This window comes from Lonchura striata, chromosome 5, assembly GCF_046129695.1.
Source record: "Lonchura striata isolate bLonStr1 chromosome 5, bLonStr1.mat, whole genome shotgun sequence".
Lineage (NCBI taxonomy): Eukaryota > Metazoa > Chordata > Aves > Passeriformes > Estrildidae > Lonchura > Lonchura striata.
The window spans coordinates 29250174-29272284 of NC_134607.1; positions in this window are offsets into that span (position 1 = coordinate 29250174).

The following is a 22111-nucleotide window of genomic DNA, read 5'->3' on the forward strand; positions in this document are numbered from 1 at the left end:
GGGACATCAGGCCTGAAAGAAACCATTGACTGCTTTAAAGAATAGCTTAATACATCACTGCAAATACATTTTTGCTATTAATAAGTATTATATAAGCCTAAAATATTTAAAGAAAGAATAAAAGAAGAAGTGAAAACAAATTTCCTGTTTATACACCATTGAGTGTTTAGATATGCACATTCTCTTACCATTTTAAAGCAGAACTCTTTTTAATCAAGCCATTATTATAGCACATATCCCATTTTTCTTTAATAATATGTATTTAAATATTAATAATGTAACAAAACTACAGTAAAATGAGTTTAAATTTTTGTTTATTTTTTCTGTATAATTGTGATGTTGCCTGGAGGTGGAGAGTAGTAAAAAGACTCCTACTTCTAGAATGTGAAATGGAACTGTGTGTAGCTTCTTATTTACAAGATTCTGATTGAAGCATGCAGCTGATTGAATACGAATAATTAATAGAATACTTACATTATAACCTGTCATCTACATTATGGATGCATGAAATCTGTACATAAAGAGGTAATTAATTGTTCAGACTGATGGGAAAAACTGATTATCCAATATGCACATGTGAAACAGGGCACCAGATACACTACAGGACAGATAGAAAGCAGAAGTCAGTGACCTCTTGCATTTAGTAAAATTTTGGGGGTTCTCCATTAAATTTTCTGAAATCAAGCATTCTCCTTGATTTAAATCTCGAATCAAATATATCCCTTGGCTCAGAGGAAGTATTTTTTTAAACAACAGATTAAAGGAATGCATAGAGATCACATTACAAGGAGAAAGGATGCATGTTTTCCATGCTTGCAATCTACGTAATAATAAAAAAGAGTAGCTGAGTCATTAGAGACTGTCAGGGGTGCCCTAGACATCTGCATGGGCTGTCCTAAAATGCACAGAACTAGAGTTTATTTACATACATGTTTTGGGGCCAGGGAGGATACTCTTCTGGTACACAAAAGGCACTAGATGTTTGAGTGTCTGAGTTGCTCTCCAGATTTTCTTTCCTTTGTGTTACAAGGTGGGCTTCCTGTACATCTGAGTCTTTCAGCCAGCTACCTTTGTGTTTTCTAAAGCGTATCCAGTGTCATCTGTCCCAAAATCTACCAATCAAGTAATCAGAAGACAGTATCATCATCACCTTTTGTGTAGTTTGTTTTTTCAGACCTGGTGTAAACAATGAAAAGCCTAAAATCTGTCTGCAGAAGGAATAAAAAAAACCACCACAAAACAAACAAAACTAACCAAACAAGAGGCAACCAACACATCATCACCAAAGCTGTGTAATAGCCAGCAATGTAGCTGTGTCAGCCATTAGAAATTATTTACACAAAGAGGAAAATGAACATACAGAAAGTTTTGTTAGGTTGAATTCCAATGATGTCTTTCTTCAAATGCAAAGTGAACCTTCTTCCTAGGCCACACCTTTCAGCCTTTCAGAATTTCATATACCATATTTCAAAAACTGTACATAAAAAAAAGTCACAAATGCTCAAATGTATATCAAAAGATATGCTAATTCTTTCATCTCTTTAGGTAGCATTCAAAGTAAAAGACAGCAAACTGTCATCCTATCTTGTCCTATCCTATCCTATCCTATCCTATCCTAGCCTATCCTATCCTATCCTATCCTATCCTAACCATGCAGTGGAATAGCACTGGGTTAGAAATACTGATTAGTGGAACCTGCTCTGCCTTGAGATTAAAGGTACAGTGTGGTCTTGATAAATCTCCCAGAGAGATCTTTTAAAAGCCATGGTGAACAATCTAGCCCCTTCTCCTGGCATTGCAGTGCATTGAATGACTCTGCTCAGACTGATACTAAACCAAAGTATTTGGTATCATACTCCTTGCTGCAGGTGGGGTAAGCCATCAGCTGGCATGTTTTCCCACAGAATGTAAGAAGACACTGAGAATCACTGCATGAGGTGCAGAATCAGGCTCTTTGTGCCATTTTCCAAGAACAAAACCAAGAAGTGACATCTGCTCTGTGCCAATGCAAACTCTACTCTGGCATGGTTTCTGTATTCAGGAATTTTCTATTATTTTGCACCATGGAAATTAATATGACCTTGGTGTTTTACCCTAACAGTGGTTCAAACCTACAGCAGATTGAAATAGGCTGGAAATTCACTGTTTCATGCAGAAGATCACTTCCTAAGGTTAGCTACAGTGCTTCACATTGCTATCACCACTTTCCAGGAATAGAATGAAAATACTGCTATCTGCTTTCTGGTTTTGCTCTGCTCTTCAGTCTGTTTTCTGAGTTGTGTACAGTGGAAGATTGACACTCACTATCTAAAAATATCATGCTATTGAGTGCTGTTCCTCAGGGATCAGTATTGAAACCAGCACTGTTTAACATTTTTGTTGGTGACATGGATAGTGGGATTGAGTGTGCCTTCAGCAAGTTTGCCAGTGACACCAAGCTGTGGGGTGCAGTGACACTCTGAAAGGAAGCAATGCCATCCTGAGGAACCTGGGCAGGCTTGAGAGGTAGCCCTGTGCAAAGCCCATGAAGTTCAGCAAGGCCAAGTGCAGGGCCCTGCTGCTGGGTTGGGGAAGTCCCAAGCACAAATACAACCTGGATGCAGAACAGACTGAGATCAGCACTGGGAAGGAGAACCTAGTAATGTTTGTGAATGAAAAACTCAATATGACTTGGCAAAGCGCACTTGCAGCCCAGAAAACCAAATGCATCCTGAGTTGCATCAAAAGAGGTGTGACTGGGCGGTCAAGGGTGATGATTCTGTCCCTCTGCTCTGCCCTTGTGAGACCCCACCTGGAGTGCTGCATCCAACTCTTAAACCCCCAATAAAACAAAGAGGTTGAACAGTTGGAGGAAGAGGAGAACCACAAAGTTGATCAGAGGGCTGGAACACATCTCTTAAGAGGACAGGCTGAGATCCTTGTGGCTATTCAGCCTGGAAAGGGCTCCAGGCAGATCATGAAGCAGTCTTCCAGAGCCTAAAGGAAGCCTACGTGAAAGCTGGAGAGGGAATTTTTATAATGACATGCAGTGATAGGACAAGAGGGAATCTTGTCCTCAAGCTGAAGGAGGGAAGGTTTAGATTAGATATTAGCAAGAAATTGTTCACTGGGGGGATAATGAGACGCTGGACCAGGTTGCCCAGAGAGGTTATGTACTTCCCATCCCTGAAGATGTTCAAGAACAGGATGAATAGTGCTCTGAGTAACCTGGTCTAAGTGAAGGTGTCCCTGCCCATAGCAGTGTGGTTGGAACAATACAATTTTTACAGTCCCTTCCAACTCAAACCATTCTGTTGTTCTATGACTGATTATATGATTCTATGATTCTCCTCACAGTGTATGGAATCTAATGCAGCAGTCTGCAAGACAGTCATTGGTTTACCACAGCAGGGAAAACAGACACTGAATTAACACAAAATGTGCCTGAATACAGATCAGGACCTACCAGTTTCAAAATAAGATTTGTTGTTACCTAATCTTTCTTGGTTACCTTGTTTGTCTGCCTGTAAATGCCATCTACTTTTGTGAAGCAAGGACTAACTCTGTCTCTGTATATACAATCAGAATGGAAGATTTTAGCTTCCTTAGAGCTCCATGGCCTACTTCTGATACTATTCATCGTAGAAACTAACTAGGATTAGTCTAACTGAAAAAATAAGGTTAGGTAGGAACAGACAACTAAACTACAAAAACTTAATGTACGTTTTCATTTAAATGGAGAAACATGTTAATTAGAGAATGCTTAATCTGAGACCAGGTTTTTGTTTAAGATTATACAGTAATTAATTCTGAGTAAAGATAACTTCAACAAAAACACAAATTAATAAGCTTTGTTGCTTCCAATTTGATAGATTTTTCTTGCTGGCAAAATTATACCATGATTCCATCTTGTTCACAGGCCTTGGAGTGAAAGGCCTGTGTTGTTTGCATTATCTGCTCTGATGAACAGGAGTTGAAAGAGGTCATGTCCAGCTTCACTTCCTTGCTGTGTTCTGGGACGATGAAATAAAGGTAGCATGACCTTAGGATAGACCTTTCTATAAGAGTGAATTATTGCTTGAAAGCTCTTTAGGACAAAGGGGTTTATTTTCCACAACTTCCCATTTCTGTTCACAGATGCCTGAACATTTTCACATTTCTCATGCTTCTAAAATGCAGCATAGGTAATGTGCCATATACAGTTCATATTCATGCACTGGTCTTAACGGTTCATTTCATTAAGAAAATTCATTGGAAAATAAGGGGTGAAATTGTCAAGTGTCATGTGTAGGCCAATGGATTGCTTGTAAGCCTCTGAACAAATACAAGGACTGTCTCCCACTCTTTATTAATCATCTTGCTCAATGAGCTCCAGACTTCAGCCAAAACCACAGTAAGTGAGCCTCAGACATCCACCATAAGGGCATTTTTCTTTCCATTCTCTCACATTCTTTTTTCCTGATATTGAAGCAGGTTTATATTGATGGAATAAATAATGGAAATGGTACTAAAGTCTGGTTATATCAAGGCTGGAAGCAGAAACGACTGTGAGCTGCGTCTGATTACAAGAAGTTTATAAGGCCAAATTGCTTCTCAGGGCATTAGTATTAATCTAATATATATGGACAGAAGGATTGACCTATTCTTTTTTGATGTTTATGCATATAAATAATGTTTAAGTTAGTTTTGTCTCTAGCTTCTCCTCATTGGTTTTCCAAGACACTGCATAGACCTTACTGTTTTTCCAAGCCACAAGACTAGAATCTAAGAAGAATTATTGTAGCAGAATTAAAAGCAACAATGAAAACATTATTAAATTCTAAGATTATTTTAAACTGAAGTGGAATTTAAAGCAGATCAATAATGAAGGTCACATTTAATCTTAAGGGATGAATTTATTTCCCAGTTTTGTATAAAATTTCCAGTACAAAATAATCTCTATTATATGCTTTCCTTTACAGCCAGAAATATGTATTCTGAGATTTTCAAGAGAGTTAGAATAATTATCTACTAGAATTCTCTTGCAGCTTATCATGATTACTTGCTTTGCCATGTTAAACCTCTACTATACATCATCATTTGCAGGAATCACATAGAAACTTAAGGGGCTAAATTCTAGGATTCTGACTGAGCACTGTTTCACTGATTTAACAACATACACACATTCTGCAGTGTGCTGTAAAATCACTAAAATGTTTCAAGTGTGTTCAGTAGTGCTGTCATATATAATTTTTAACTTCTGGTTTAGAAAAGAACAACTGAAATAATATAACCCCCTCCAAATATTTTATTTTACCAGATTAATTATCTCCAAGTACATGCAGCACATTCCAGTAGCAATTGGTGGCCAACAATGATTGAAAAATTTCTTAAGCCCACACTAGCAAAAATATGCATTATGAATCTAAGCATGAATTGATCTACTCCATAGATACATACAGGGTCTTTATCTTGACCCACTCACATAAAACAGATGTGAATTCATTAGAAAGAAATTAGTAGTTGGCTTAAGCATCACCCAGGCACTTTCTCTTGTTGAATTCTGAGTGGGTTGGGTTTCTCAATGTAAAAAATGAGATGAATATAATCCTTTATATAAAACAAAGGTTTTGCTCAGCAATGAAGTTTCAAAATACAACTATTGTTTCTTACTGCCCAAGTATTTTTAGAATCTGTTGTATTACCAAGAAAATAAGATATGGTTAAAAAAGTTTGGTGGTAGTAGAGTTGTCTAGGTTTTACACTGAGAGAAATCAGAAACTAGAAATTTGGCACAGTTCAGAGGTTTGATTTCACAGGGACAAAAGTATCTGGAAATGGCTGTAACTATGGATAGTGCTGTCTGAATTCATTATGTTTGATATGTAGCTCTGCCTATTGCTCTTATATGTAGCACATACTGTGTCAAGACATCTTCAAAACTCAAAACAACTCTGGAAAATGCAAAAGTTATCATCAGTTTTGGAAAAAGAATATATGATTGCATATACTCTTGATTTCTATTAAGTCTTATAAGCAAAGTGAAGCAGAACAAAATAGGAACAATCTTTAATATAACTTGCTTAGATATTGAAATAAAAAACAGTAGGCATTCCTAAGAAAAATAATCCTCAAAGTTATCTGAAGACAATGCTTACAAGAGAAAACAAATAATTGTACAAAAACAGGTCGTTGCAAGGAAATTTAAAAATGTACTAAAAGAAAATTGCTGCAAAAAGATAATAAGAACAAATTCCCTGTATTTATTTATGAGATAACTACAGAATCATAGAATGCATAACGTTGGAAGGGACCACTGTGTTTCATCTGGTCCAACCTCCTGCTCAAGAAGGTTCATGTGAGAACACATTGCACATTATGTCCAGAGAGTTCTTGAATATCCCCAGTGAGAGAGACTCCACAGCCTCTCTGGACAACCTGTCCTGGTGCTTGGTCACCTGCACAGTAAAAAAAAATTCTTCCTCATATTCAGGTAGAACTTCTTGTGCATCAGGTTCTGCCTGTTGCCTCTTGTCCTATTGCTTGGCACCACTGGGCAGAGCCTGGCTGCATCCTCTTGGCATCCTCACTGCAGATACTCATGGACATAGATGAGGTCACCTCTCAGTGGTCCCTTCTCGAGGCTGAACAGGCCCAGCTCCCTCAGCTATTCCTCATAAGAGGGAGGCTCCTGTCCCTTAATCATCTTTTTAGCCCTCCACCAGACCCACTCCAGGAACTTCCTACTTTTGCTATCCTGAGGAGCCCAGAACACACTCCAGATGTGGCCTCTCCAGGGCTGACTCGAGTGGCAAGATCACCTCCCTCGGTCTGCTGGCAATGCTCTGTAGTGCACCCCAGGATCCCATTTATTAAAGCACGAACACAAACTTCTGGATGAACTAGATAAGAAGGAAAATAAATTTTTCTGTCAATATTGTAAATGGAGATCTCTTTAGATTTCCATAAGACTATTGTCTTCACGCAGTCCCTTTTCTTAGCAACTCAGATTCTGCCTTCTGTGCTTTCATATACTATTATCTGGCTTTTTAAATTTGACATTCCTAAAAATTTGGCGAATTTATGGTAAGGGACTACCTGCCAGAGTACCTCATTCAGCAAACAGTCTTATATCCATAATAATCACCAATTACAAAGCTCAACATAAATAAATATTTTTTAATATATTATGCTGTGGAAATAAAACAAGAGATTTGAAACTTGAGGAAAGGATTTTTTGACAGAAGATACAAAACTTAAGAAACATGTACAGTCTACACAGTCATGGACATGATACAGAGACAAGTACTGGATACTAACTGTCCATCCTCCTTAATCCCTCTGCTTTCCCTAAGAAATAAATTTAGAAATAATAAACTACAGAAGAACTCCAACATCTTCTTAAAAGTCTCAGTATTTGGATGATGCAGGGACCCACTGAAAAATAGTACATGTTATGTAACATTAAAGTATGCTAAAATGTGACACTTAAAATCTGGGGTATATATATCTTAGATCAATTTAGGAATGTATAGCTCTTCAAAACCCTAGAAGTATGGATTAATGATAGCCAAATTTTAATTTAAATTCTTCTAAAGTATCTTTTCATTTTATGAGCTGCAATATGTAACATAATTAAGTTTTCCAATATTTACTTGAGAAAATTAGGTAACTTGTGGAATACAGTTCACAAATAATACAACTTCCTGAACCCATTCCAACACTTACTGATCTCATGAAAGAAAAACAAAGTCTTTTATTCATATTCCATACGTTTTTAGTTTGTATGTTGATTTAAAATTTTTAATATCATTCATAATCTCAGAAAATACAGAATGCATTGCTAAAGAGGTCTTCTTTTTTAAAATATATTTCCCATGAAAAACAAATCTGTAGAAATTTTTGGCTGCTGATAATAAATAAAATTTTCAATATCAGCTTAACAACACTGCTTGATTTCTTTTGGAAATATTTTTTCTCTTATGTTTAAACAAACAGAGACAAGCTGTCTGCTTTGGAAGTCTTCCTATTGACCCTAGCTACTTACAGGACAAACAGTAATATAATAGAGTATTCCACAAACCAAAATCCTGGATTTGTGTTTTACCAAACATGTATATGTAAGTAACATGTATATGTTTATATATGTCTATCACAGGGTCAGCAGATAAAGATTCTTATCACAGAGAGTTGGTATTATTTACTACACCATAACTTTTGAATTTAATACCTTTGTTTCCATGAATCCAAGTGTTTAAAGAAAACAATTCACAATTCAAATTTATAACATAAAATCAACATTATTTGGATGTAGATTCACAAAATTTGGGAAGATCCCTTATAGCCATGCAACAGTAGCTGTTTCAAGTTAACAGTTTGTTTAGAATAAGAATTCTTGTGATGAAAATTACTTACCTGCTATGAATAAATATGCTTCCTTCAGGTTTTTTGGCTTTTTAGGATAACGGGGAAAAAAGGAAATTCCTTTTATCTGTCTGTTTACAATTATTCAAAATATAGCATTAATTTCAATAACTGAGACATTAAAATATTTTCCAGATACATTTAAACTTGAACATGCCATTCTGTCATCACACACAGCATGGCAAATTCTATTATATTACTAGAAAATTCATGTGTATTACAATAATTATTATGAGTTATTTCTGTTAACCATAGGTCTGGCCAAAGGGTGTTCAATATTGTCAATTATGTAATTTAAATTAAGAAAGAGAAAATATAACTTTTAGGCCTAGACTCCACATAACTAATAGTTAACTATGAAAGGGCCAACACTCCCAAAGATACTGCATTTAGCATTTATTCACATCTGAAGTTCTGTCTCACATGATTTATCTGAATGCCTTCACCTGAAATGAACACCTGATTATTTCTGCTGGACAAAATGTTGCTGGTGTGGTCTCTTTTCACCTGCTACTTCTGGCTCATTCAATCTATCAGATATAGATCTTGCCTAATGATGAGCACATGCTTGAACTGCTTAATTATGGACTGCCAGCCCATTACAGCTAAGTGATGAAGGTGTGAAAAGAAGGAATTGGGATTTCATAACCTACTTGAGTTGATGATCTCGGAACCACAGAGTTTTACCGCAGACTGGAGAATTTCAGAACCTTGTTTCCACAAGAACTTGCATGCACACATGCACTATGGAATGTCTGGAAAAGAAATACTGCTGTACAGAAACGTGATGCTTGCAAGCTGATTCACCTGAAGGCATAAGAGATAAAATGACATATATTGTCCCTCTTACTAGTTTGCTTTAACATTATTTTTTACGCTTCTGCAAGTGAGACATCTTACAAAACAGAGCTGAAAGCCTAGGATTTAGCTGCAGTACTGCATTGATGTACCATTGTGGGATTTCATACACAGATGAATTTATTTTCCATATTTAATTAAAAAAGGAGGCTCAGGAAGTATATCACATTTCTCAAATTTTTTACCCTTAGACAAACACACTTCCTCTAGGTGCACAGCAGAGACACCTGGAGGAACTGTGGTGAGGTACAAAATCACTGAGGGATTAAAAACAGTAAAACTTTTTATAACCCTGGATGTAGGACACCATCTGAAAGGAATGAAGTAGAAGAGAAGAGTATCTTCTTCCCAAACCCCACCAAAACAGCAAACAACCAGCTGTGACAAAGAGCTGCAGTACAAATTGGTGTTAATTTTATGGAGAGCTTCTTCAGTGAGATATCGAACAAAATCTGTAAAGCCAGCTTCAATTCAACAATGAAAGGTGGAATAAGCATTGTGTATGAATGAAGACAAAAAAAGATTACAGCAAGAAAATCTTTCTTCCAAATGAAACTGTTTTCTTCTAATCTTTTATTCTAAAGACTGTGAGTATCACATTCTTATGTTCTCAACTAGAAAAAATATAGCCTGTTTTGAGACACACAGTGGAGAAGGCACAATGAAGTTAAAATTCAGTAAGAATTTTTGCTTTCAGATTTATAAACACTAATGGACACTGTATAGTTCCTTTAGCTTCACCCTAGCAAAAATATTACAGTCACTAAAAGGAGAGAAGAGCAAACTGTATTCTTCAGGTTCAGAAATGAAAAAAAAAAAGTAACAAAAGACGTCATAAAGTCATTATTCAAATTAAAAGACTCAAAATTACAAATGAAACCTTTAAAACACCTTGTCAAATCTTTACCTCCTGAGATAAACCATCAGCCTTTTCCTATTGGTACCATTCATTTGGAAAGGCTTGTTAAGTGACTTCCATTTCAGGAAGATGAGAAAACTAATATACAGTTTGTAGCCTGGAACAGACCATCTGCTGTGAAAAGTTCCCATATCAAGAGAACAGAGGGACTAGTTCCCAATTAATTAGCTATTTTAGGAGGATTGGATATACTCTTTCCAAGTTGGTTTCAGTTGATAAGACAATCATCTGTCTGTCAAGCTGTATCTGTTTGCCTGTTAGTCTAGCTAGAATATTAGAGAAAAATCAGAGAGATGTTTATTGTTTATGTCTTTCTTCTCCCTTCTCTTCCTCCCACAAAATGAAAGCCATCCGAGGAACCAAATCATTCAATATAGTCATTCCCCTTTTTATCCAAAGTTGTTTTGTTCTCCTTTTCATGGTAAATATACAAATGTCCCAAAGAAGGCTTATGAAAGACAAAGGGTGTTATGGGAGTAGATTTCAGATGTTATTTATAGCAAGATTTTCTAATGCAGAGCTATTAATAGCAGCTCATTGCACAAGGGTTGAATGAACAATACAGATGTCTCAGTCTTCGTTGAAGGACCAATTCTTTTCCTGAAGAAAAGCCCTGTTTGTACAAGGCACCATTTACAAGTCCATTGTGATTTTTTTATAGCTATGAAATAATGTTGTTTTTATCTCTTTCAGCTGAACTGAGCTGCTGGCTTCCGTTTGGCAGCCTCACAAACAATCTGTGTGCAGTGAGCCACGCTTAGCAGGCCCCAGAGCGGGTGACAGGAAGGATTGCATGCTGAGACAGGGAGACAGTGTGGTTTCCTCATAAAACCAGACTTTGAAGCCCAGGATCATAGAGAAGTCTAGCTAAGGGAGCAGGTATTTATAAAGCCTAAGAGAGTTTCATTGAGAGCAGCAAAAAAAGGTGAATTTAACTCAATGCACTAAAAGCCATTAAAGGTAATGTGAGCATTTATAACATTAATTTATTTTCTTCTTGTTTTCTTTTTTTGTCTTTTGTAAAAAATAATATGTTTGACACTTTATAATCCCCATGATGGGAAAGGAATTACCAGACTGAGAATATGGGAACATGTAAGGAAAAGTGAAATTTCCTTACCTAGTGTATGATGAAGCAGCTATAAGGCATTCTGGAAGCTATCTCTATGATAGAACAAGCAATAATTACAGTGGAAACTCCATCCATTTCCATAATACAGTTGTAGAATCACATCCATGCTTTTGGTTAAGAAGACCAGTTTTGTCTCTAGAGAATGACCAGCCATAAATCCTTGAGAAATTCATTTACATGTGTCTTGAATTCACTAGCTACTTAACAGCTCAACACTCTACCCAAAAGCTTGTTACTCTTACCCTGATTTTTTTTGTGGTTTTTTTTTTTTTTGTTTTTTTTTTTTGTTGTTGTTGGTTTTTTTTTACTTTCAAAAGGTCCCAAAAGAGGAAAGAGGTGCCTGTAACATAAATTCTCTTCTCATTTTTTTTTCTTCAACAATTTTCCCTGTTTTGCAATTTTGTTTAGCAAGATTAAACTGCCACAAATTTAGGATTTAAAAGTTTCACTGAAAAGATCTGTCAGGAATACAAACCACTGTTTTTCCTGATAAACAATTTTCATTGCAGAATTCAGTTTTTGAAAGCAGTTGTGTTTTTTCTCGGGATGGAACTTTTGTGCTACTCTCAGAAATATCACCTATATCACCTAAGTTCATGGTACTACGACTGTGAAAATATTAATTAATCTGAATGGTGTCTATAACAATTTTCAAATACACTGCCACAGTTCATGGGTGGTGGTAGAGATTGTTCATCCTGATCTGAAAATTCAGTTTTATGGAATAAATCTTTATGTGCATGGAAAAAATCCATTTGAATCCTTGGAAACTGGAAACAGTTGTATTTTTTTCTGCTCCAGCTCTTCCATCTTTAGTCAATAAGACCAGAATAAAAGCATTATCTTTAAAAATGTGACAGCACACACCTTACATCTCCACAAATCTACCACATAATAAGTGACATGACAGGCAGAATACAGTTTCTTCATTTATGGAGAGAAAACAAAACTTTATGACCTTTTCTTTGATCAGGTATCTCCAAAAAATATGTGACTATTGAATATTAAAGGCATTACTGATGGAAAAATAATGAGGATAATATTTTTCCAGGTATTGCATCTAAAATTGTGGCTTTGTCTTGACATTTAGTAACAGACAAAAAAATTAATTTGTTGCAGGAATTCAATCACCACAAATTATTCATGCAACTTTAGAAAAATAATGACATACTACCAACTCGATTTTTTTCCCTTGAACAAAGCATGTAAATTAGTATCCAGATAGATTAATAAATTAAGACTGCATGAATAGTGAATGTTTTTGACTCTTAATGAGAAATGTGCATCCTCTCTAATTCGTCATTCAGTTTCTATCTTCAACAATAAGAAGTAAAATGACAGCATAAGGCCTTCAACAAATACATTTTAGGAATCATGTACAAAATAAAACCACACCTCAATATGCTACTTCCTTACTTGACAGCTTTATAAATTTGATTCTGGAATCATGGATCATGTTGCCAGCATCTTCTGGAATTATCCCTGTTAAAACCTTCTCCCTCCTAATTTGCTTTGAATTACTCTTGACAAAAGAGTTCATTTTTATTTAAATTAACTATTTTTTTATTGATTGAACATCTAAGATTATTACAACCTTCTGATTTGATCAGATGCTTCAGAACAGTAAGGTACATTTGTTGCTATACTGCACTTTAGGAAAATATATAGTAGTTTAAAGCAAATTTAGTTTCGTTCTCTTTTTGTTAGACGTTAGATGTTAGACGTTAGATGTTAGATATTAGATGTTAGCTTATACATGAGAGATATTCTAAAGATTTCATGACTGGTAGAAAATTACTTCTGCAATCACTTTATTATGAATGGTTGCATTCATTTTATGTGATGGAGATTTTGGAATCAAGATCAGCACCACATAAATTAAGTAGACTTTAGTATGTTATAAATAATTCTGGCTTATTGAACATTTGCTGTCTGAAAGCTGGAGTGCAAACTGTAGTCCTTTATTCAACATATACTACAGGCCAAGTCTGGTACAAACAGCTGCAAGGGAGTTCCCCATAATTGCCCTGCCAACAACTTGAAGTTTGATTTTGGAAACTTAACCTCTGCATGTGCATTTTAGACATTGCATTTGCAAAATCTGATCCTTTGCTAAGGTCAGCCTGATATTGAGACATATTTCAGTGAGCTGTCCACAGCTTTCAATTTCCTTACACATACCTCAGAAACTCCCCAAACTTTTTTTCATTTTAGCCAACAACTCTCACTCAGGATCATAAGCAGGTGAAGAGCAACAAATATAGGTGCATGCACAGAGTGTTAATATACTCCGTCATGTTTTACATTGCAAAATATTTATACTATGATTTCAAATTATACACTGCAAATTTTATAGGTTTCTTTTTAATTTGAGTCATCAATATGTAAATATCTATACATATTAATAAGGTTGATTTTATATACAGAGATGCCTTTGCTTATAAGGTTACTGAAGACTAGAAAATATATTTCCTTTTTTTCACTTTACTAGGTTTTATTGAGCCGCGCCATGTAAGAAATTACTAGTGCTTGTAAGTATATGACATCCCATCAGTAAGAAATGTAATGATGTCTTTGGTGAAATTATTTCAAGTTACAAAGGACCTCCAGGAAAGGGTCAGAAGGTGGTATTTCAAGAAATAAATCATAGGTGCCTATAGAGAGTTTCTTCTGTGTTAAAGGAAAGATTAATTACAGACACAAGGTTTGACAGAAAATTGAACTATGGGTGGGCCTGTGTCTAGCGGTTCAAGCAGGCAGCCTGAGAGATTTTTCTGCTCTTTCTGTTTCCTACTATGTGTCTGAGCAATTTAACCTGCCACCTTTCATTGACCTTTGAAAAAAGCTTGTGCCCTCTGTACTTAGAATTTTAAAGTGCCACAGTTTACTTATGACTCCAGCAAGTCAGTAAAGAAGAGATTTCTTTTTCCTCTATCTATATATCATTTCAATACTGATGTGAAAGTGATTTTATACAAGAGGTTTTCAAATTGTATCATATGGAATAATACTCTTCTAAAAACTCTGAGAAATAAAATGCTGGCACAAGTTTGATTAATTATATCCAAAAAAGTTACCAAATAAATTCAGTGAAAGTTTAATAAAATGAAAATTAAATGCAGATTCTCTCATTGATTCCAAATTATAAATTATTAAGCTCTATATCAGCCCAGAAGTATATCAGACAGATATGAAACATAAGGAATAATATCTGTATTTTTAAAAATAAAATTACTTTCCACTAATGTAGGAGAAACAGTGATTTTCACAAGTATTTGCATTTAAAAATTATAAAAGTGGAAGAAATTTAAGAAATGGAAACTTACAAGAAGATTAAATGACTGACAGGATGATGTAAATGAGATTTATAAACATGTAAAAAAATCACAGTGAATAGATTTTTATAAACACTTATGTGTATCTAGTTGAAAGAATAAGCTTTCAAGTTAAGATGTTAAGTGTGTTGACAGCAAAGTTCAACTCTGTAGCTGGGGACACAAGCTTGACTAGGAAACAATTAAACAGATTTCAATCATCTTGTCCTGGAAATTATTTTACTTTCTTGACCTATAAGAAACTCCTTTTCACAATACAGTTGCACTTATTTACTTTAATAAAGCCATTTATTTAATTTTTGATAAATTGCTAGAATTCCTGAAAAGGAGTTTGGTATATTAGAAATTGCTTTATGGCAGAGGGATATGCAAGCACTACACTCATGTATTCAAAATGCACTTGCTGCTGTATTTGATTCATTAACCATCTATTCTGAGGTACTTTAAAATACATGACATAAAAGATAACAATTTGTATATACCTAACAATTAGCATATGACAAAACAGTATAGTACCCCATAAACAAGGACTTTCATTTATCTTCAGTAACACAGCATTTATTCAGGTCTAAAAATTTCTAGAATTACAAATGACTTTATGACATACTATATAATAGTATGTATGTTGTGGTATAGTATAGCATATGTTGTATTTTAAACCTACAGAGTAAAGATTTTGAATCATTCCATATCTAATAAACAGCATTCATCTTCTGCCTCATTTTATTTTCTAAGTGGGCAGTTCTACACAGAGTTATACACATTAAAGTCATCTCAAAATAATGCAGATATGGGTGTATGATAGCAAGGCCTGTGTATGAAAGTTGCAGTACCTCCACCACAGAAAAAGGGAAAGTATTCCTGCACTGATTAAGACATTCACGATCATCTGAAATTCCAAAGCACCGCACTCAGTAGTGACACATATTGGGTTAGGAAATATACAATAACATCAGGCCTAGTCTACCCAGTCTTTAGTCTACTTTCCTTCTGTCATGGACTGAAGCTCAGCTGTTTCCCACTTCTCCCAGCTGAAGTTCTTTAAAGCACTTGGATATACTCCTTCCACAGCCCTAACTCCAGCGACGTAGAACTAAAGACACTGCCACCCATGCATTAACACTTTAGCTGACTATTGTCAGCAAGGCCTTCTGAAGGCAGATACAGACATTCCCTGCCTGCCCTCTCAGTTGGCCAGATTCTGCATATTTGTGTCAGTGTGACGCCAGGCCCAGGCTAATGTACTTTGGTACTCAGCAGAGTTTAAAATTTTGAGCCCTTTGGCACAGCAGCCACTGCAACATGACTTAAAGGTTAGATCTTACAGATTATTGAAGGCAGAACACAGAACTCAGATTCACTACAATAATTTTTTTCCATGCAAAATATATATATGTTGCAAGCTAGTTATTTATGATGTCTAGAATTAATGGAAAGACATGGAGAAGCTTCCAAATGCCTGTGAACCCAGCCTGTAACAGGTGTGTGATTAAAATGTTGATAAGCAACTGGTAAACTGCTCCTATTTTCCACTGAGGAGTCCAAAACACTAGCAAAAAGTGGACATTGACATTTTTAAACATATCAGTTTGTTTGATGTCAGCAGATTAGAAATCTCATAGTCTCCTAAAATTTGCTAGAAAAAATGTGATATTCAGCCTCCTAAATGAAAGCTTCCACAAAAGCTTTGCTCATCTATGGAAGAAGGTAAGATTTCACCAGCACAATTCCTTAAATGTCTGTGCTAAATATCATGACTAAATGTTTTTGTCTCTGTTGTCCACTGATTCCAGTGACTTCATCAACACTAGACAAGTAGCTTTATATAGACCCTTATTTTAGCACCTTAAATTGCATGATACTAATCTCACTTTTGGACCAAAGTTTGCTATATTTGTATTCTATGAAAATCCTAACTTGACTGGATTTCTAGAATTTATCTATTATATACTTAATTCTTAAAAAGCACACGCAGATAAGTCCATTGATAAGCACACCTAGAGATTGGCAATACATATTTCAGAAAATGAAATTAGTAGTTGATAATTCACCCAAGATATGCAAAGTTAAACATAATTGTAAGTCTCCAGTTTGATCTGTCCTGACTAATCTCAGCCTTTCCATTATTCTAAAGATGAGGCTTTAAGTTACTTATTTAACATTACTGTCTTCTCTTTAGCTGATGCTAATGCAGAAAGGAAATTAAAATTGTATCTAGAGAAGGAGAATGCAGGTGAGATGGTTCCCGTCTTTCTGGTTAGTTACAGGACCACTCATCTAGCAAGAGGAAATCCTGTTCCCTTTTGAACATCTTGCACACATTTTACCACATAAACTATGTAACAGTGCTCAGACAGAGAAGGAACCAAGATCCTTCATTTCCTGATCAAGTCCTTCAGCTGTCAGACTATTACTTAAGGTTTCTAGAGAACAAGATGGGTGAGATAAATATTTAGGTGAGTAGACCATCTAAATTGAAACATGTAACATAAACACCTAAGATGAGAGGGCAAAGTGAGCACAATATTGCACAGATATCCTGCTCAATGCCGCAGACATGCCCCACTAGATATATGAGGTATGAGTTAGGCAGCTGCTCTGCTTGGTATATTCATCTCAGCAGATCCCACTCAACTTCACTCTCTGCTTATAGTGGACTGGGAACATGGAAAAGATTTCCATGCTCTTTTGACATTAGTGTTTCATTTTTCTAGGTATCTGAGTATCTTTGAAAACACAGTAAATCTCCAGTCAGTTCAAAATAGAATAAAAAGGGAGAAAAAACTTATACATTAATCTTTTTCCTTTCTCATTGTAATGTTCTCTAATTTGAACCTTGCTCCAGAAGGTAATATTGTTTTGACAGTAAATGATACAGAGGGGAATCAGGTTATGCCAACAACTTCAGCGATCTATTTTAAACCTGAAGAGACGGGAACAATTAAATTCTTCTCTCCAGACAATTTTAATGACAGAAAACAAGCATGTCTGCTTCCGGAAGGATGATGTTTTTCTCTCAAGGAAACATTAGGCTTAGGATTTTATGCTTTACAAACTCTGCAAAACAGGAAAAAGTATCTAGTTCCTGATGGGCTAGCAATTTCTGCTAATTCACAATTGTTCAGCAGTGATCTGCTCATTTGGGAAGCATTGTTTTCAGTCTCGAGAGCTACTTGTTGGATAAAAGCAGTAAGGATACGAAAAATGCAACCTCATAACAAGGATCCATCTTTTCTCTGTTTCTTCTCCTTATCTCTTCCTTCCACTGATCAAAGACCAAACTACATTTTGGAGTAAATGGAGTATTATCAGACAATGCTGGAGTGCAATTAATGCATTTTACTTCAAGCTACTGTGATTGCTACAGCTAGTCCAAAAGCTATAGTCAATGCCCATGGCTGCTTCCAAATTATTAAATTGCTACTTTGAGACACACAAACCCACAGAATGCACTGCAATGAGAAATGAAGCATTGCTATTGGGTAAGAGTCACAGGGAGACTTCAACAACAAACCCTGTTCACATTAAGGATATTAGACATTTCATTCCCACTCATCAGTAGATTAGTAGGGTTTCAATTTTATTTCATATTTGTGCTTTGCTATCAAAAGTTTATTTGCAGCTTGCCCTCTGTTCTCAAACAAATGCTGATGCTTTAGTGACTTAATGAACTCTCACAACTGTAGAACATAGCCTTTTAAAAATGCATATGCAGATGAGTACAGGCAGACAGTTCCAAACTCAGATATAGAGGGTCTGACCTGGCAGGATTGCTGCCACGGGAATTAGTTGCAGTTTAGTCTCTTAATACCTTCTCTAAAGTCAATACACTGATTCTGGGAAAAGCTGTGTAATGAACTCATGATTTGTAGATTTTGGTCTCTAACAGTCAGCTAGGAAATTCAAATTAAAAGTTCTCGTTGCTTTTACACAGTCCTTTGGTCTTTGTTTAGAGACATTTTACTCTTAAAGGTGGGTACAGAAAGTTCAACACTTTCCTGAGTAATTTGGTGTGGCAAGGTATACTCAGTGCAGCCCAGTTATTCTGTGTACAGCCCGCAGAACATCTCTGAGGGAATCCTGTGGCATATGCCATGGCCTGCAGACACTGCAGTAGACCCTGAAGGTAATTGTCCTAAAGCTGTGACATGGCAGGAAAATAAATAATTTAGAACAAAAGGCCAGTATCCTGCAAAACAGATGGTAAACTGTTTTTTGGTCATTTAACAGGATATATCCTGTAAATATGTAACCAGTCCTCTTCTTCCTATATCCATTTAAGTACATGAAAAAGGTCCTATTGACATCTAGGACTGTTGAAACCAGTCATGCACATCAATGGTGTCAAACCCTGCTGGGTACAAGAAGCATATATAAAAGGAACGCCCTGCTTATACCAAAACCTGCATGCTGCACAGCAAAGCAAAATTCTTATTTTTGGCATTTCATTCTGCAAGACATAAACAGTTTCTTGTGCAGAAATCTGCACTTTTCAGTAATGTTTGCAGATAAAATAAAAAACATATTAATGTTGAAATTATACCCAGTTAATTAATTTATTACTGTAGCCTTTTATATACTGCAACTTTATGGCTGTATAAATGGGAATTTTCAAGCAGTGATGTGATAGTGAAAGTTCATTTAAAATAAAAAAAATATGTCTCTTACTCCCATATTTGTGTAGATAAATGTAAGGCAGGTTTCAGATTTGCAGAAAACCTTAATGGTTCAAAGAAGATGCTGCTGTATGTATAAAAAGACAACTGCTTTTGAAATATGCTAGTGACAATGAAATTGTCAAATTCTTCATAATTTCATTTTAGACAAATGTTACTCTACTACACTTATTAATCATCACTGAGCATAGAAACAGGCAAAAAGTAGTGAGGGGGGAAATTTTATAGACATGTCGAGAACATGGGGGACAAGGCATTTAAATCCTGATATTACAGATCGTTTTTCCTTTTCATCTAGTCAAAGTGAAGAAAAATGTCATTCAACCCCCCAAAAAATACACAAAACATTAAATGTCTTCTGGATGTTAAATTCTTATCAGCTTATCAAATAGTCTTAAATATACTACAGTAGACTTTACTGCTTCTGAAATTGCTTTAAAATTCCAGTAGATCACTGAGAAGGTTGAACATATAGAATAACACTTCACAGTTGCATAATTTATTTTGGTTTTTTTACTTTAGCTGGAAAGTATCTTGGAAATTTTTAACTTTGTCACTTTCCAAGACCAACTAAAGTGCAGTACCGCTCCCTACGAACCTGGAAGAATGTCTTGCATAAAGTGGCAACAATCCATAGAATAGAAAGCCTTTTTTCACATGGGAAAATTTTCCAAATGAAGGGATATAGGTATTCCAAACAAAGCTCCATTTCTGCATATACAAGGAAGATATAAAATATTGTACAAATGAAAGGAACAGACAAAAGTGAAAGGAGTTGGCCTTTATGGTGAGGCATGGTTGTGATACCTTGACTTTTTCTCACAGGAACACAACTGACATTGTCGAGTGACTTTCTTTCTTTCCTCCATATTTGCAGGTTAAGTATGTTATGTATTTAACTCCATTGGAGGGCTGCAAAGGTAGATCTGACTTAGTTTTCATCAGATGAATCATGATCTGTTGTCTGCAGCTTAAATCAGGGATCTTGTACACAAAGCAACAGCCAAATATCCTGCTCAGGACCCAAGATTTGTAGTCTTACCAAACAGTTTTGCAGTAGGATTAAATATATGGTCACTGAAGCATGACCTGATTTCTTTAGACTTCAGGAAATATCTGTATGTCTTTTTTGATGCCGCTCTGGGAGACAGAATATTTATGATCTTTGGTTTCACGTAAAATCAAACTGGTGTTAGAGTTTGAGGAGAATGTGCAACATTTTCATTGAGCCAATTAAAATCCTAATTTATTATTTTTTAAAAACCTTTTATTTTTAAACTCTTTTTCATGTTACCATATGTCAACATGCACTCTTTCTTAGTTTATACATGATGTAGCTTGCTTTGTGTTCCAGACTCCAGTGCATGATATCTGTTTGGAGTTAAGAGAAAATCAAAGCATTTCTCATTTGTCTTTCATTTTAACTTTAAACATTTCAAAATATCTAACTACATTTAGGTGAATTAAAATAAAATATGAATTCATAATTTATCTCTTTCTCTCTATTTGGTCTCTTTCTCCTTCTCATATGATTTAACTTAAATTATATAATCTACAATTTGAAAAAACCAATTAGAAAAGTGTATGAATAAATGCCTAGCACAGACTATGTGTACTAAACCATCCTTATTAAATCAAGAGAGGAATCTGTTTTTGTCATTTCCATTGACAGCCTTCTTCCAGCTCACAGCCAGCTGGCAATTAATGGAATCAGATTTAAAACAGGCATTGGGGAGAAATCAGCTTCTATGTGTCATTCTTACACCAGACATATGTGCGTCTGCTTTACATATGTCTGTATTGTGTTTGCATTTGTATTGTTATGGTATGTACAAGGATGTATCATTTTTCCCCTGTGTGCCAGTTCAAAGATATGCTGTATATTTCCTAATACCAAGCCTCCCACAAATATTAGGACATATTGTCAATTTTTCTTAAATTTGTTTTAACCCTAATTTCAATACAGACAGAGAGATTGCTACTAAATAGTTACATTAGATAGCTTATTAATATTTATTTCTATGTTTGTCAAAGTGAAAAAAACCCCAAACAGCACAAGCCTGAAAAAAGAGTCACAAAAGAGTCACAACTGAGTGTAGAGTAAGCTGTACTCAGAACACTTAGGACTTAACAGGCATCAGAAAAAAAAAAAAAAAAAAAAAGAAACAGTGCTTCTCTAATGGATTTGATGTATTTAATTTTAAAAGTTGGCTGGGGAGGGAATAGATAGATTTCTTTATTTTTGGAATCTTATTCAAAGACAAATATAATTTACAGCCAGGATTTCTTTTCTAGTGTTTCAACTAAAGTCTTCTCATTAGAATTTCATATGAGTTCAGTTATTTTTCTTATTACGTTCCAGTTACTGAAATGGAATGTGAGTGAAACACTTGTATTCCCTATATAGTGTATTAGTTAGTGGCCACAGAATATGATGCACATGCATATAGCATGCTAAACAGGGAAAGCAATCATTAGAAATGCTAAAGAAAAAGTTATCTATCTCAAAATTCCCCCATCTGTTCACCTGCAGCCCTGCATTAAACAGGTCTACGGAAATTAATATGCAAGTCTCAAGGCTCTCCCTTCCTTTCACAACCCTATTAGAAAAGGCAGAAATCAACTTTTTGCCCCTGGGGTGCATCTGCAAGACAGGGAAGAGAACACAAGGGAGAGCATGAGAGCAAGAAGGAACCTGAGCATGTACATCAGTGGTGAGGAACTCCTCCAGAAAGCCTGAACTCTAGTCCTCATCCTCAGCTGCTTCTATACTTATCTAAGACTGTTAAATCAAAATAGCATAGAAAAT